Source organism: Antechinus flavipes, chromosome 4, assembly GCF_016432865.1.
Source record: "Antechinus flavipes isolate AdamAnt ecotype Samford, QLD, Australia chromosome 4, AdamAnt_v2, whole genome shotgun sequence".
Classification (NCBI taxonomy): domain Eukaryota; kingdom Metazoa; phylum Chordata; class Mammalia; order Dasyuromorphia; family Dasyuridae; genus Antechinus; species Antechinus flavipes.
In genome coordinates this window covers 49302156-49316024 of record NC_067401.1, presented here as the reverse complement: position 1 = coordinate 49316024, position 13869 = coordinate 49302156, and positions in this window count along the sequence as shown.

The following is a 13869-nucleotide window of genomic DNA, read 5'->3' as shown; positions in this document are numbered from 1 at the left end:
GAGATAAATTCGATATAAGGGGGTTGAAAGAATGAAGAGCTGAAGATGTGACACTAGCACTGGGAGAATGGTAGTACCCTTGACAGTAATGGGAAAGTTTGAAAATAGAGAGTATTTTGAAGGGGGAAAAGTAATGAGTTCCATTTTGGACATGTTGAATTTAAGTTGGCTACAGGAAAGTCCAGTTTGAGATGAATACTAGGCAGTTAGAGACATGAGATTGAAGGTCATCAGAGAGGTTATGGCTGGATAAGCAGATTTAAGAATTATCAGTAGAAAAATGATTAATTAATTTGTGGGAGTTGATGAGGTCACCAAGTAAAATAGTGTAGAGGGAGAAGAGGTTTCTGTGAAATAGTCACTTTTCTTCGCCATGAACTTTATAAAGATCCAACAAAATAAACTGAGAAGGAGCAATGAGAGAGATAGGAGGAGATCCAGGATAGAGTGCTTTTCTGAAAACCCAGAGTGAGAAGAGAATATTAAAGAGAAGAGGGTGATTGCCTGTGTCAAAGACTACAGAGATATTAAGAAAGATGAAGATTCATTAAAGATAATTTTGAGATTTGGCAATTAGGAGATTGTTAATAACTTTGGAGAAAGCCGTTTCAATGGAATGAGGAGGTCAGAAAACAGACTATAGAGAGTTAAGAAAAGAGTGAGAGGAGAGAAAATGGAGGCACATCTTGATTTTCAAGTTGATTAACCACAGATGACAGGGGAGATAGGATAAGATAGTGGGGATGGATGGATCAGATGAGGTTTTTCTGAGAATGGTCATGGTTGTAGGCAGTAAGGAAGGAGATTGTAGACCAGGAACAAGTGAAGCTAAGTGAAAACTTGGGAATGATCTCAGACTCTCTAAATGTATTCCCACAAAGCAATGTAATTCCTAGAATGGAAATAAGATGATACTTGGGCAGAACCCAGTGGGATTATCATCTCTCCTGTTCTGGGTTCTACACTTTTATTAAGACATTTATAGATGTGGATTCCTGGACAAGCCACTTTGCATTTCTTGCCACAATTTCCACATTTGTAAAATCTAGATAATAATAACACCGAATTCATAGATTAGTCATGAGAATCAAATAAATGAGATAAAAAATATAAGGTGCTTTGCAAACCATAAAGTGCTAGATAAATGCTAGATATTAGTATTATTATTATGATTATTAGTATAACTTTTGAATACATTAACTTTTTTGTTGCAACATTATCCCAGAATGGAATAGAATGATTCCTAAAGAATGAACATAGGTATAATCCAGACAGGTTCACTGGTTCCTTAAGATGAAGTAGAACATGGCAAACAAACAGTCATAAAAAAAGAGTTTTGACATCCTATTCCATATGTTAACAAGATGCTACTAATTAGAGGGAAGAGAAAGGAAATTGTCCATGAGCATTTTGTTCCTGTTCCCGTTAGATCTTTTAATGAGATGCCTGGTTGTGTTATTATTCCAAATGCAACAGTTTTTCATTGTTTAACAACGCGCTAAATGTTTTTGCTGTTTGTTTCCATTCTTTTATCCCTGAGGGGTGAGGAGATCTGGTTGCTAAGATCTGGGCTCCAGTCACTCAGAGAGTCTGTTTTTCCTTGAGTATTTGGAGCATACCCATTCCCTGTGCTGGTTGGTTTATTTATTCAATTATTTTGAGCACCTACTACGCACTATATAGACTGGCTGGTTGTCTGCATCCTCTTCAACAAGGGATACTTTCCCCCTACCTCTTCTCTTTGCAAAGTCTTGTATTCATCTTCCCCAAAGAAGACCTGTCTCATTTTCTCCTTTAGCCCTTCTCTAACTAAACCCACCTATTTCCAATCACTGAACTCAGTACACAGGCAGACAGTTCCTCCTGTATTAATTTGCATTTGTTTCTTTTAAAAGGATTTTACAGTTTTTTTGGAGGTTTGCATGTACATATACACTCACTAGCTCAGGAGCTCTTTTTGGGAGCATCAAGCAATTTTTTTCTTTGTTATAACTATTAGAGAGCATTATTAGCCGAGCTCACAAGAATCTAAATAAAGGCTAATGGATGTAAGCAATCAAGCTCAATTAGTTGATCAATAATTCAATTCAATTAAACATCTGTTTAGGGTCAGACACTGAGACAGATACAAACATGAAGAAGATACAACTCCTGCCCTTAAGAAGCATACAATCTTCCAGGGAGAAATAAGATAAAACCTTAAATGACTATAATTCATATTAGAACATAAGTTTTACAGACTAGTATTGGTGCTGAGTACTTAGGACAGTGATATGTCCCTATAGTTAATATGTGTATGCTAAATTTGATTTATGTTGAATGAGAATAAAAGTGTTATATACAATGCTTTTCAAAATGAATGCCTCTTCTGATTAGTGGAATCAGGGGGGTGGCACCCTGAGCTGGCGTTTGAAAGACAGGATTTCAAAGAGCAGAGATGATAGGGCTGATGTGAGAGGATCAGGAAATAGATTCATTCTAAGCACAAACCTAGAGACTGAAAAGGATAAGATGATTTTTAGGAAATTTGCATGGAATATTAAGGATCTGAAAAAAAGCATAATATGAGAAAGAAGGAAACAAGCATTTATTAAGCACCTATTATATGCCAAGTGCTTAGAACCATCCCGGGAGATAGGTGCTACAATTATCCTCATTTTATAGATGAGGAAACTGAGGCAGACAAAGGTTAAGTCACTTCTCGTGGGTTAAATAACTATTAAGTGTCTGAAGTTCAAATCTTCTTGTCTAGGTCTAATATCTTATTCATTGTACCCTTTGCTTCCCTAAGCTTGTGGAAAGATAAATTGGTGTTAAATTTGGGACACTTTTAAAAGGAGAAATGGTGAAAATTGGGCACTTGGAGCCAGAAGATTTATCTAGCTCCACCATCATGTGCAATTCTGCTCACCTCTTTAAACCTCAGTTTCCCCATCTGTAAAAAAGGTATCATTATATCACCTCCCCCTAAGATTGTTATGAAAATCAAATGAAATAATATTTGTAAAGACTCTTAGCACAAAATGCTTGGTAGCCACAGTAGGCACTATATAAATGCTTATTCCATTCCCCCTTTAGTGAAGGAGTTATTCTTTATTCAGCAGGCAAAGTTTTAAGGAATGTGATTTGAAATTATGTCACTGTTAATGTCTCATTGCTATCACTCCCATGGATTGAGAACAATCCTTCAAATAAGGGCCAAATTGCTTCGTCACTTCTCTGCTCACAATGTGAGAGACCTTGCTCCTTGTCTTTCCAAGCAGCCCCAATTCTCCACGGAACATTCTTGGCAGCTGCATGCCGTTCTCAGATTTTGGCAACTCCACAGCATCCTACTCTGCAAAGGAATTGAGAAATGATTGTAAAGATTCAAAATCAACAGTCTCACAACTGTCACAGATACCAGACCCAAGACACCAAAGTAGAAGCTGATCGGATCTCCCTGGCCTCAGGTCTATAGAGGACTGAGCAACAGTAAGTGCTTTGGGGATGACCATTTCTTCAATAGAGGAACCTTAGGGATGCTTCAAGTCATCCATTGGCTTCCCAAGTGTCCGACTCTTCCTGCCCCTTAATCAAAAATGACACATTATTTGTGAAGGTCTTTTTTCTGCCTTCCTTGATGACAGTTGGCTAATCTGAGAAACAAATCTGTACTCATGGTACTGGGAGTTAGTAGTTCATTTGCTACAGTGAAGCAGAAAGCCAGGGTTCAAATTGCAATTTAGGAACTAATTATGTGACACTTCTAGATTCATTTGAACTCATCTGTGACTGGGAGATGATGCATGATTCATCTCATAGAGTATCTAGGAACTTTGTTATTTGTAAGGTGCTATGTGGATATAAGGCACCTTCATCATCATCATCTTCTTCATCATTATTAATCCATATTTATAACATCATGAGTGTAAGGAATGTTCAATAGAGAGGTTCCTCCCTTCATTGATGAAAGTGGGCAATGACCCTCAACCAGGATCATCCCTCAGAAAAAGCTGTGGAGAGTTGTTCCCTCTGCTCCATCTCACTCATTTCTCATCATCATCTCATTTCTACAATTTAGTTCCAACCTCACCATTTAGTTGAAACTACCCTCACAAATTAGATCTCTTAATTGACAGGTCCAATGGTCTCTTCATATCCTTTTGGATCCTCTTGACCTTTTTGACTGTTCGGCAACATTTTCTACCGTTGACCATCCTCCTCTCTGGATATTTGTGATATTGCTATTTGCCTCTCTCCCTCTCCTTTTCTCCCTCTTTGCCTCTCTCCCTTTCTTTCTTCTCCTCCTTTTCCCCTCTCCCTCTTTCTCTTTTTCCCTTTCCCTCTTCCTCTTCTTGTCTCTGTGCCTCTCTATCTGTGTGTGTGTGTGTCTGTCTCTGTCTCCTTGTCTCTGTGTGTCTCTGTGTGTATCTATCTCTGTCTCTCAGTGTTCTTTCTTTCTCTCTCATTACCTTTTCTTAGTCCCCTTTGCTGTATTATCATGCATGTCATGTCCTATCTTGGGGCTTTCTTGTTTCTAATAACACATCATGATATGTGTGTGTCTATATTTTTGTGTATGTATGTGTATATATATATATAGATAGATATCTATATATACGTATCTATATGTACATTGATTAGTTGTGTCCTATTCTTTGTGACCCTATTTTGGGAATTTCTTATTTCTTATTTTAGGGACATTGGAATAATTGGTCATTTCCTTCTCCAGCTCATTTTACAAAGGAGGAAACCGAGGCAAACAGGATTAAGTGACTTACCTAGGGTCCTAGAGCTAGTAAGTGTCTGAAGCTGGATTTGAACTTAGATTCTCCTGACTCCAAGATCAGCATTCTATCTACTCTGCCATCTGGCTGCCCTAAGAAAAAAATATATGTAAAAATTATATATATATATATGTATATATGTATACACACACATATCCCAAATCTCAAAGCTTATTAATATCAGATATCTCATCATTAACATAGATCAGTGTCTCCCATTGGAATGAGTAAGGGTGGAATTGATGAGGAGTGGGGGACAAGAGAGATCTCCTCACTCTCACTTGAGTCTTCAGTCTCTTCTGTGTATTCTAGCTTCCAACTTTGAGAAAGAAAATGGAAGCTGCAAACCCTGCCTCAGGTCACTGAAGGGAGAATGAGATTCTTGGAAGAAGTCTATGTGAGATGAGCTAGCAGTCTGTTTCATGTCCCTATCCTCAGTTTGCTAATCTAGAGACTTCAGGGAATTTCCCCTTTGAGTAAACTTGGGATTCTCTTTCTTGATTGAGTTGAGTTACCTTATTCCTAGTGGAAAAGCTTTTTCTCTCTGTATTATGTGATATACATTCTCCCATGTATACTTTGGGAGTATTTTGTTTTCTTTGATTTCTTGTTTGCTAGCAACTTGGATAGATGGATTTCTTTGTTTCTTGCTATTTATAATCACTGAGTGACTGGCATTTGATGGGAAGGGAAACAAGCCTTGAATATAAAACTGGGGTCCTCCTTCCCTATTAAGAAATAGTGGTTAGGAATAAAACTTGAACCTGAAAACTGTATTTACTAGGCTAACATCATTTAAGGGAGGAGATAGCTATAATTCTAATTTGCTACCCTCTCTCCTAAAGAGAGCAGAGTGGCTAAGCTTCCAGCCCTGGCTTCCTGCTTTCCCTCCTGGCAGAAATTCAAATCTCCCTTGAAGATGGGGGTGGAGCAAAGAGGCTAGAGATGTCCATTCTGTCTCTTTTTGAGGCACAGTTATTCCAGTGCTATATATGGAGAGACAGCCTTACTACAAGAAAATACATATAAAATTATATGTATTTATACACAAATATATCATATATATATACATAAGTGTATATGTATATAATAAATATATTTATATATAACATACACATATTCTTTGTGTGTGTATATGTTGTAAAGCTTTACATTTATAGATTTGACTTTTTTAATCAAAGTTCATTCAAGGTTACCAGCTTTTCCCAGGATTGGCTTCTGATTTTGTGATTCAGGATGAACAGATAAATGAGAAATGGGACCCCTTGGTATTTCCCAGAAATACTCTGGCTCCAAGTGTACTTGCTCTAGGAAAAGCAGCCAGCAGTCTCCTCCAGAAGCAGCATGGGTCTGTTTCAGCTTTACATGGAATAGGGTGTGATGGAACACTAGCCTCATTTGTTCTTCCTTCCCTCTCAGTCCCATTGGTCAGCAATTGGGCTGCCGGTGTTAGCCCTGAGGGCTGGAGCCTGGTTTCTCTCTCCCTGCCCCCTCCACCTCAGAGCTTGGGTTCAGATAGCCCGTGCCCTCCCTCCTCTCTTCTTGCAGACAGAGCTGCAGTCATACCACTCCCCCAGGGGATCTTGCTCCCCAACGTGGCTCTCAACATCTTGTCACCAGCCTCTGCCCTGTCATTGCAGCAAATGTCACAGCCACTGCTGCCGCCTCTTTATATAGTGGAGTACCAGTTGTCAGCACCCTATAAATAGCCTGCACCCCACCCTAGTTACAGATTTACTTCCATCTATTCTTTTCAAATGTGGTTGTTGTTGTTTGTTCTTTGTGCCTGAGGGAGACCCCGACATCAGGGAGGAGATGCCATGACATGCAAGGGAATTGGACTGAAGTGAGGGAGGGCTGGGCAAAGTCACCAGCCTCACTTTCCCCTCCAGAGCCATCTGGGTCCAGAGGCCAGAGATAGATCAGGAGGATTGGAGATGACCCTGTAGTGTGTGTTAACATCAGGGGACACTCAGCTCCCTTTAGTCATCCTCTCTACTAGATATATCAGGAAGTAGACAGGGTCAGCTGAATAATCTGCCAGTTTCTTTAGGGGCACTTAGTGGATAGAATTCTGGGCTTGTAGCCAAGAAGACCTGAATTCAAATCTACTGTTAGATTTACTTACTAGCCATGTGATCCCAGACAAGACACTTCAGCACTTTTTGCCTCAGTTACCTTGACTGTAAAATGGGGATAATAATAGCTCCTACTTCCCAGGGTTGTTGTGAGAATCAAATGAATTATTTATCTGAGAAAGAGGACTCAGCCTCATGGTTTGCATGTAGTAGATACTCTTATCAAAATTTATTCCCTTACAGGTAGATTTTTGGAAATTTAATTATAAATGAGAAGAAATAAGATTGATTTGTCAAACTTTTAGATTCAAGAGAGGTAGCTTTCTTTAACAAGAGATTTGCCTTCTAAAGACCTGAGAGGGGAAAGGACATCAGGATTTAGGGGTACCCATGTCCCAATTGTTGATAGCAGAGACTCAGTTTGAAATTGGAAAGATGGTGAGTTCTTGACTCCTGGACAAACTTTTGCAAAGCCAGAGACTGGTGGGTAATGTAGTGCCAGAGGGATGCTTTGGAGTGGAGGTAACAAAAATTAACAAAAGTATTGCTTTTGAATTCTTAACTGGGATGACTGTGTTTCCTGCCAAAACAAAGTAACTGGAATGGAGACCTGTTCCCTCTGGCAAAGTTAGTTACACCTGGAGCGACACCTACTGAGAACGGTGGGTAACTCCAGGAGAAGCCACACATTGATGGTCTGTCAAAGGTAATAACCATTGGTGAATCCTGTCTGGTCTAATTTACTGAAGCAATCCCAAGGAAAGCATTGCTAACTGATGCGTTTTTTCCTTCTCCACAAGCTCTGTTAATGAGTTTTAATTGTCTTCTTTTACTTTTAAGTAGGGACATGTCTCATAGAAAGGATTGTATTTCACAAGGATAACATTGAATGGTTTTAAAATTTTCATGATAATGTGTATCCGAGGTACGGAATTATTGCATCATGACGCAAGGGGGGCTTTAGAGGGAAGGAAGAAAAATGATTTGGGGATGTGGGTCATGTGGTACCCAGTGCAAGAAGGAACTGCAAAAGCATTAGTTTGTTTTTCTTGTCTATTTGACAAACTAAGGGGAAGAGGATGGGGGGAAAATCCTTTTGCTCTAATTGAAATTACTTACCACAATGCCTAGCACAGAGTAGGTGCCTGATAAATATTTACTTAGAGGAATTGAAATTATCATTTTATATTATTTAATCAATAAAATAATACATGTAAAGTGCTTTATAAACTTTAAAGCACCATATAAATACTAGACATTATAATTATTATTATTAATCTGAAACAGCAGTGGTGCTTAACCATGGAGAATTGTATACACAGCTGGCTCTTCCTCACCTTTTGTCCAGCTGTGCAAGGCACATTTGCCGTTATCTTCCCACACTGAAGGTCAAGTCTCACTTGGAATGAGACCCTAAATCACCAGAATGTGTGCTGAGAGTGCCTTCCTTTTCCTTTAGTATTGTTTCATTTCTGATTAAGTGTTTTCTTTTCAAAATGCTTGTTCCTTATCTGATTTGTTAACCTGATGGGAACTGAGCTTACTTAAGTGTTTTAAAGCCAGGAAAACAATATATGGGACAGCTGCAACAGTGTAAATAGAAAGAATAACCAACTAAAAAATCAAAATGGAATTTTATGGAAGTACAAAGAACAAGCTTTCCAAAGAAGAGATGAGAAAATATTTTCCTCTTGCATCTTCCCTTTTGCAGAGATGTGGGAGTCCGGGAAGGGAAAGGTTTTGTGATATAAAATATTACATATACTGTCACATTTCATATAAAGTCAGTGTTGATTATGTTTACCGAGGCTTTTTCCTCTTTTTCCTCTTAAAAAAAGCCTTGTCATAAAGAATGGTTGTTTAGATTCAACAGGGGGAGACAATGTAAAAATGAAAAATACCAATAAAAATCTGGCCCTTTAAAATGAACAGTTCTTGGTTTCTAAAAGATAGTCGACAGAGCCAAATGAGATACAATTATCCTTCCAACAATTCCACAGAACCAGTAATTCTGGTGAATATAGAGTTGAATGGCATGGCAACTGCATTTATTTTACAGGGCTCTTTGACCTGAATCATTTATGAAGCTTTAAGTCAAGTTAATTCATATATTATATGGACCTGTTGAATTTTATTTTATTTTCTGTTCTTTTAAATTATTGCAGGGATTTCTTTAGTCTATTTAAATATATAAATTTCTCACACCAGGACACTCATACCAGTTACTTATCAAATGGCATATATTGGATGCATTGAACTGTGGGTTATGCTGAAGCTTTTCCTCCCAAAGGTTTAGGGTATGATGTGGCAGCAGCTCTTTTCAATACAGAACTAACTATCAAGCTGGCCAAGTTGATTCTAGGAATTATTGTGCCACAGTTTATGTCAAAGTGAGACATAGTTGCACTGAAGCGCCATCACATAATTTTGTTCTGAAGTGACATGGTAAGCCTGTGGCCTGGGGTGAATAGTCACCATGTCTATTCAATTATTGGAAAACTAGCACTCAGTAATGGAACTCGGCCCTCATCAAGGTCTATTGAAGAGCAGAGTATTTATTGAATGTGACATGAGCAATACTAAAAGTACTTTACATGAGGCTAGGGACTGGAGGAGGGAGGATGTCAAATATAGATTAAGACATATAGGAATGAAGATGGTACATTGCTGCATTGCGTGAGCTGCTTAATATGGTGGAGCATTTCCAGGTCCCCAAAGAGATGGCTGACAATGATAGTTTTTGAAACTTAGTTAAAAATAATTACTACCAACCACATCTCCTTCTCCTTTTTCCTCTCCCTTTCCTTCTTTGCCACCACCTTCTTTCTTTCTTTCTTCTTCCTTCCTTCCTTCCTTCCTTCTTTTCTTTCTTTCTTTCTTCCTTCCTTTCTTTCTTTCTTTCTTTCTTTCTTTCTTTCTTTCTTTCTTTCTTTCTTTCTTTCTTTTGTTCTTTCTTTCTTTATTTCTTTTGTTCTTTCTTTCTTTCTTTTTCTCTTTCTTCATTCTTCTAATTCTTTTTCTTCTTTTAATTCTTCTTCAGTCTTCTAATTCTTCTCTTCCTCCTCTTCTTCCTCCTCCTCTTCCTCCTTTTCTTCCTCCTTCTTCTTGTTTCTTTTTCTTCTTCTTTTACTTTCTCTCTCTCTCTTTCCCCATTCACTATATGAATGAACACATACACATACACACACACACACAAACACACACACACACAGTGACTAGGAGTTAGTGACTGAGTTAAAATTTCTCACGTTGAGAGAAAGATGGACTTTGATTTATACAACAAGGGAAAGAAACCTTCTTTACATAGGGACTCAGTACCACCATCTTTCTTAGTATCCAATGGCACAGTAGCAACAGTGTTAAGGGCAAGTCCTGTGAAACAGTCTGTCAGTCAACAGTACAGTTAGAAGCAACTAAGTAGAGAAGATCATAATTGTTTTCAGGGGAGTGCTCCCACCTAGCAAAAAGGGAACCCTTTGAATTCTTTCTAGAGATTCTAGATACCAGAAAGGTAATATAAGAGTAGTAAGAAGCTGGTACCAAGAAATATTGGAGAGTGGTGAGAAATTAGAAGAGATTCCTACATGAATCCCCCATTAGAATATGAATGTCTTGAGAGAAAAAATTGCTTTCAGTTTTCTATTTGTATCCCCCATGCTTTGCACTTAGTAAGTGCCTAATAAATGCTCTTTTTTCATGAATGCATTCATTCACCTATTTTTGATTTTGGATGTTCCTGGAAGACGACAATGTTCCAGTAGCCTAGGACTTGAATATTTGCAGATATTGTCTAAACATGTATAGCAGCTAGATGATGCAGTGGATAAAATGCCAGACATAGATTCAGGAAGATTCTTCTTTCTTAGTTCAAATCTGGACTCAGACACTTACTAGCTTGTGACCCTGAGCAAGTAACTTAATCCTGTTTGCCTCAGTTTCAAAATGAGTTGTAAAAGGAAATGGCAAACCATGCTAATATCTTTACCAAAAAAACTCCAAATGGGATTGTAAAGAGTTGGATATGACTGAAACCAACTGAACAACAAATGAGTAGATAAATGATAGAAATAGCTAGAAAGACAAGTGACAGATGGCAAGATAGAGATAGATTCACAGATAGGTAAATAATTAGATATGGATAGTTATAGGGATACACAAATACATAATGAAAGAGAGACAGAGACAAAGAGGCAGAGAGAAACAGACAGAAAAAGAGACAGAGACAGAGACAGAGAGGGAGGGGGGGCTTTGTTATTTATTGTAGATAGATGTGGCTTATTTACAGGCACTGTTCTGGATGCTGTATTAGGTAGTTAATTTGGTGTTGCTAATCTCCAAAGGGTAGCTATGTTCCTTAGGATCTTACAACAGAAGAAAGAAAAGGCTTTTAATTTTTTTTATCAGAGTTGAAACTCCTGCTTCCAAGAGCAGAAATCAAAGGGATAATGCTTATAAAATGGTACAGTAGACCATACTATCAATAGTATGTTATCAACAAGTAGTTATTAAGCACCCATTGCATGTCAAACATTAGGTTAGATGCTGAAGATATACATACAAAAGTGAGACAGCCATTGTTCTCAGAGAGCTTACATTCTACTGGTAGAATAAAGTATGGTCACATATCCCAGTCATTTTTAACACAGGATATATGTAAATAAAAATAGTGGTACATGTTATGTGTATGGGGGAAGAGGAGGATCATGGTAATCAGGAAAGGCCTCTTGATAGAGGCTAGAGTTGATCCAAGTGTACAAAGAGTTAGTTCTTTTTTTAAAAATAACTTTTTATTGATAGAACCCATGCCAGAATAATTTTTTACAACATTATCCCTTGCTCTCACTTCTGTTCCGATTTTTCCCCTCCCTCCCTCTACCCCCTCCCCCAGATGGCAAGCAGTCAAAGAGTTAGTTCTTGATAAAATGCTCTAGTCACACATATCAATGTGAGAGCTTCAAGGATTATTTATTTAGAATTAATTATGATCCTAGATACAATACTCATATACAAAGAGATGGTAGAAGGCAACAAAAATTAGCTCCATAGGATCATTTCTCAGGTAAGAGTGATGGAAATTAAAAGAGAAAATGGTTCAACTGAACAATACCTCTTTAAAGACAATCAACACAAACCTTCTGTAATATGGGCCAATACATAGAGCCACTCCTCCCGGAAGGACAAAGAATTTGATTGGCTCATTTCAGGCCCAAACTCTGACTGATGATGTTGCTTTAGTAAGTTAGTGTGGGTGTGTAGTAATGACAAGGGCAGATGACTTGGAGTCAGGAAGACCATGATTCCATTTTAGAGACATACTAGCTGTGTGACTCTGGACACTTAATCTCTAGTTAAATGGACCTCAGTTTCATGATCTGTAAAATGAGGGATGGTGGATTCAATTGCCTCCAAGGGCCCTTCCAACATTAGATCTATGACACTTTAATAAGAACTGACTTTTGCTATAATTATTGACTAGACAGATATCTAAAGGCTAATTGCATTTATGAGAGAATTTAGAACTGGTTTATTCAAAGATAAATTCTCCTCGCCTGGCATTGGGAAACAAAAATGGAATCAGGAACTGGGGCTGCTCCCCATATAGGAGAAAGTAATCCCACCAATCTTCCCTGGATCTTCATAAGACTTCTTACAAAAGTGACAATAAGGATCAAAAATAGCATGTCCTACTAATGCACTATTGATGGATTTTGTAAACTGACCAACCATTCTAGAGAGTAATTTGGAATAATGCCCAAAGGGCTATAAAACCATGCATACCTTTGATCCAGCAGTACCACTACTAGGTCTGCATCCTGAAGAAAATTTTTAAAAAGGAAAAGGACCTATATGTGCAAAAATTATTTATATCAACTTTTTTTGAAGGGATATGCATCAACTGGGGAATGGCTAAATAATTGTGATGGAATACCATTGTGCTACAAGAAAAGGCAAGCAAGATGCTTTTAAAAAAACCTGGAGATTTATATGAACTGATACAAAGTAAAGTGAACAGAACCAGGAGAACATTGTATATTATTACAGCTAGTTTGTATAATAATCATTTTAGCTATTCTCTGTAATACAATAATCCAAGATAATTCCAAAGGATTTATGATAAAAAATATTATTCACTTCCAGAGAAAGGACTGATGGAATCTGAATGAATATCAAAGAATACTGGTTTTTTGATCTGTCTTTTACAAACTGACTAATATGGAAATATATTTTGAATGACTACACATTTATAAGGTTGCTTGCTTCCATAATGGAGAGGGAGGAAAAGAATTTGGGCCTTCAAATTTTAAAAAATTAGTATTAAAATTGTTTTTATATGTAATTGGAAAAAATAAAATATGCATATAAATTATTTTCTGTGCTAGAAAATACATATATATCTTAAATGACAATTATACTCCAATCATGTCATGAAGGACACTTGAAGTATATATCTTTATAGCCTCTGCAAGTGACTAGACTTCTGGGAACTAGGAAGGGATGCCTATTTTCATACTGGGTCAGAATAAGGGCTGTTAGAAAGTCATATGTATCAATGGTAGATACTATGACTCTATGTGTCCAGACCCAGCAAATGCATGGTTCAGGTGAATTCATTGATTTCCACTTGGGATTGGAATATAGTAAATGTCTAGGATTTCATAATGTTCAATTTGTTTAACAATTAAAGATTTTTAAGAGGATGCAATCATCTTCACATTTGCCATTATTGTGCCAAATTAAAAGGAGATATTTAACTCGCAATGTAGTAGAAGATTCTGGCAAGCCTAAGGAGTCTCTTAGGTTGAGCTTTTTATACTTCAGATATACCAGGAAGACACAACCATGGTTTAAACCTTCATACTCTGAATCAGTCAAATAAAAAAGGACAATTTTCTTGCCCATTTAAAAAAACCAGCCTCGTCTATATAAAATAGATACTTCTTTTACTTCAGCAACTCAGGAATTTGGGCAGGAAATGGGAACAGCTCCAACCTATTCAAGAGACTGGCAGACACTGTATTTGT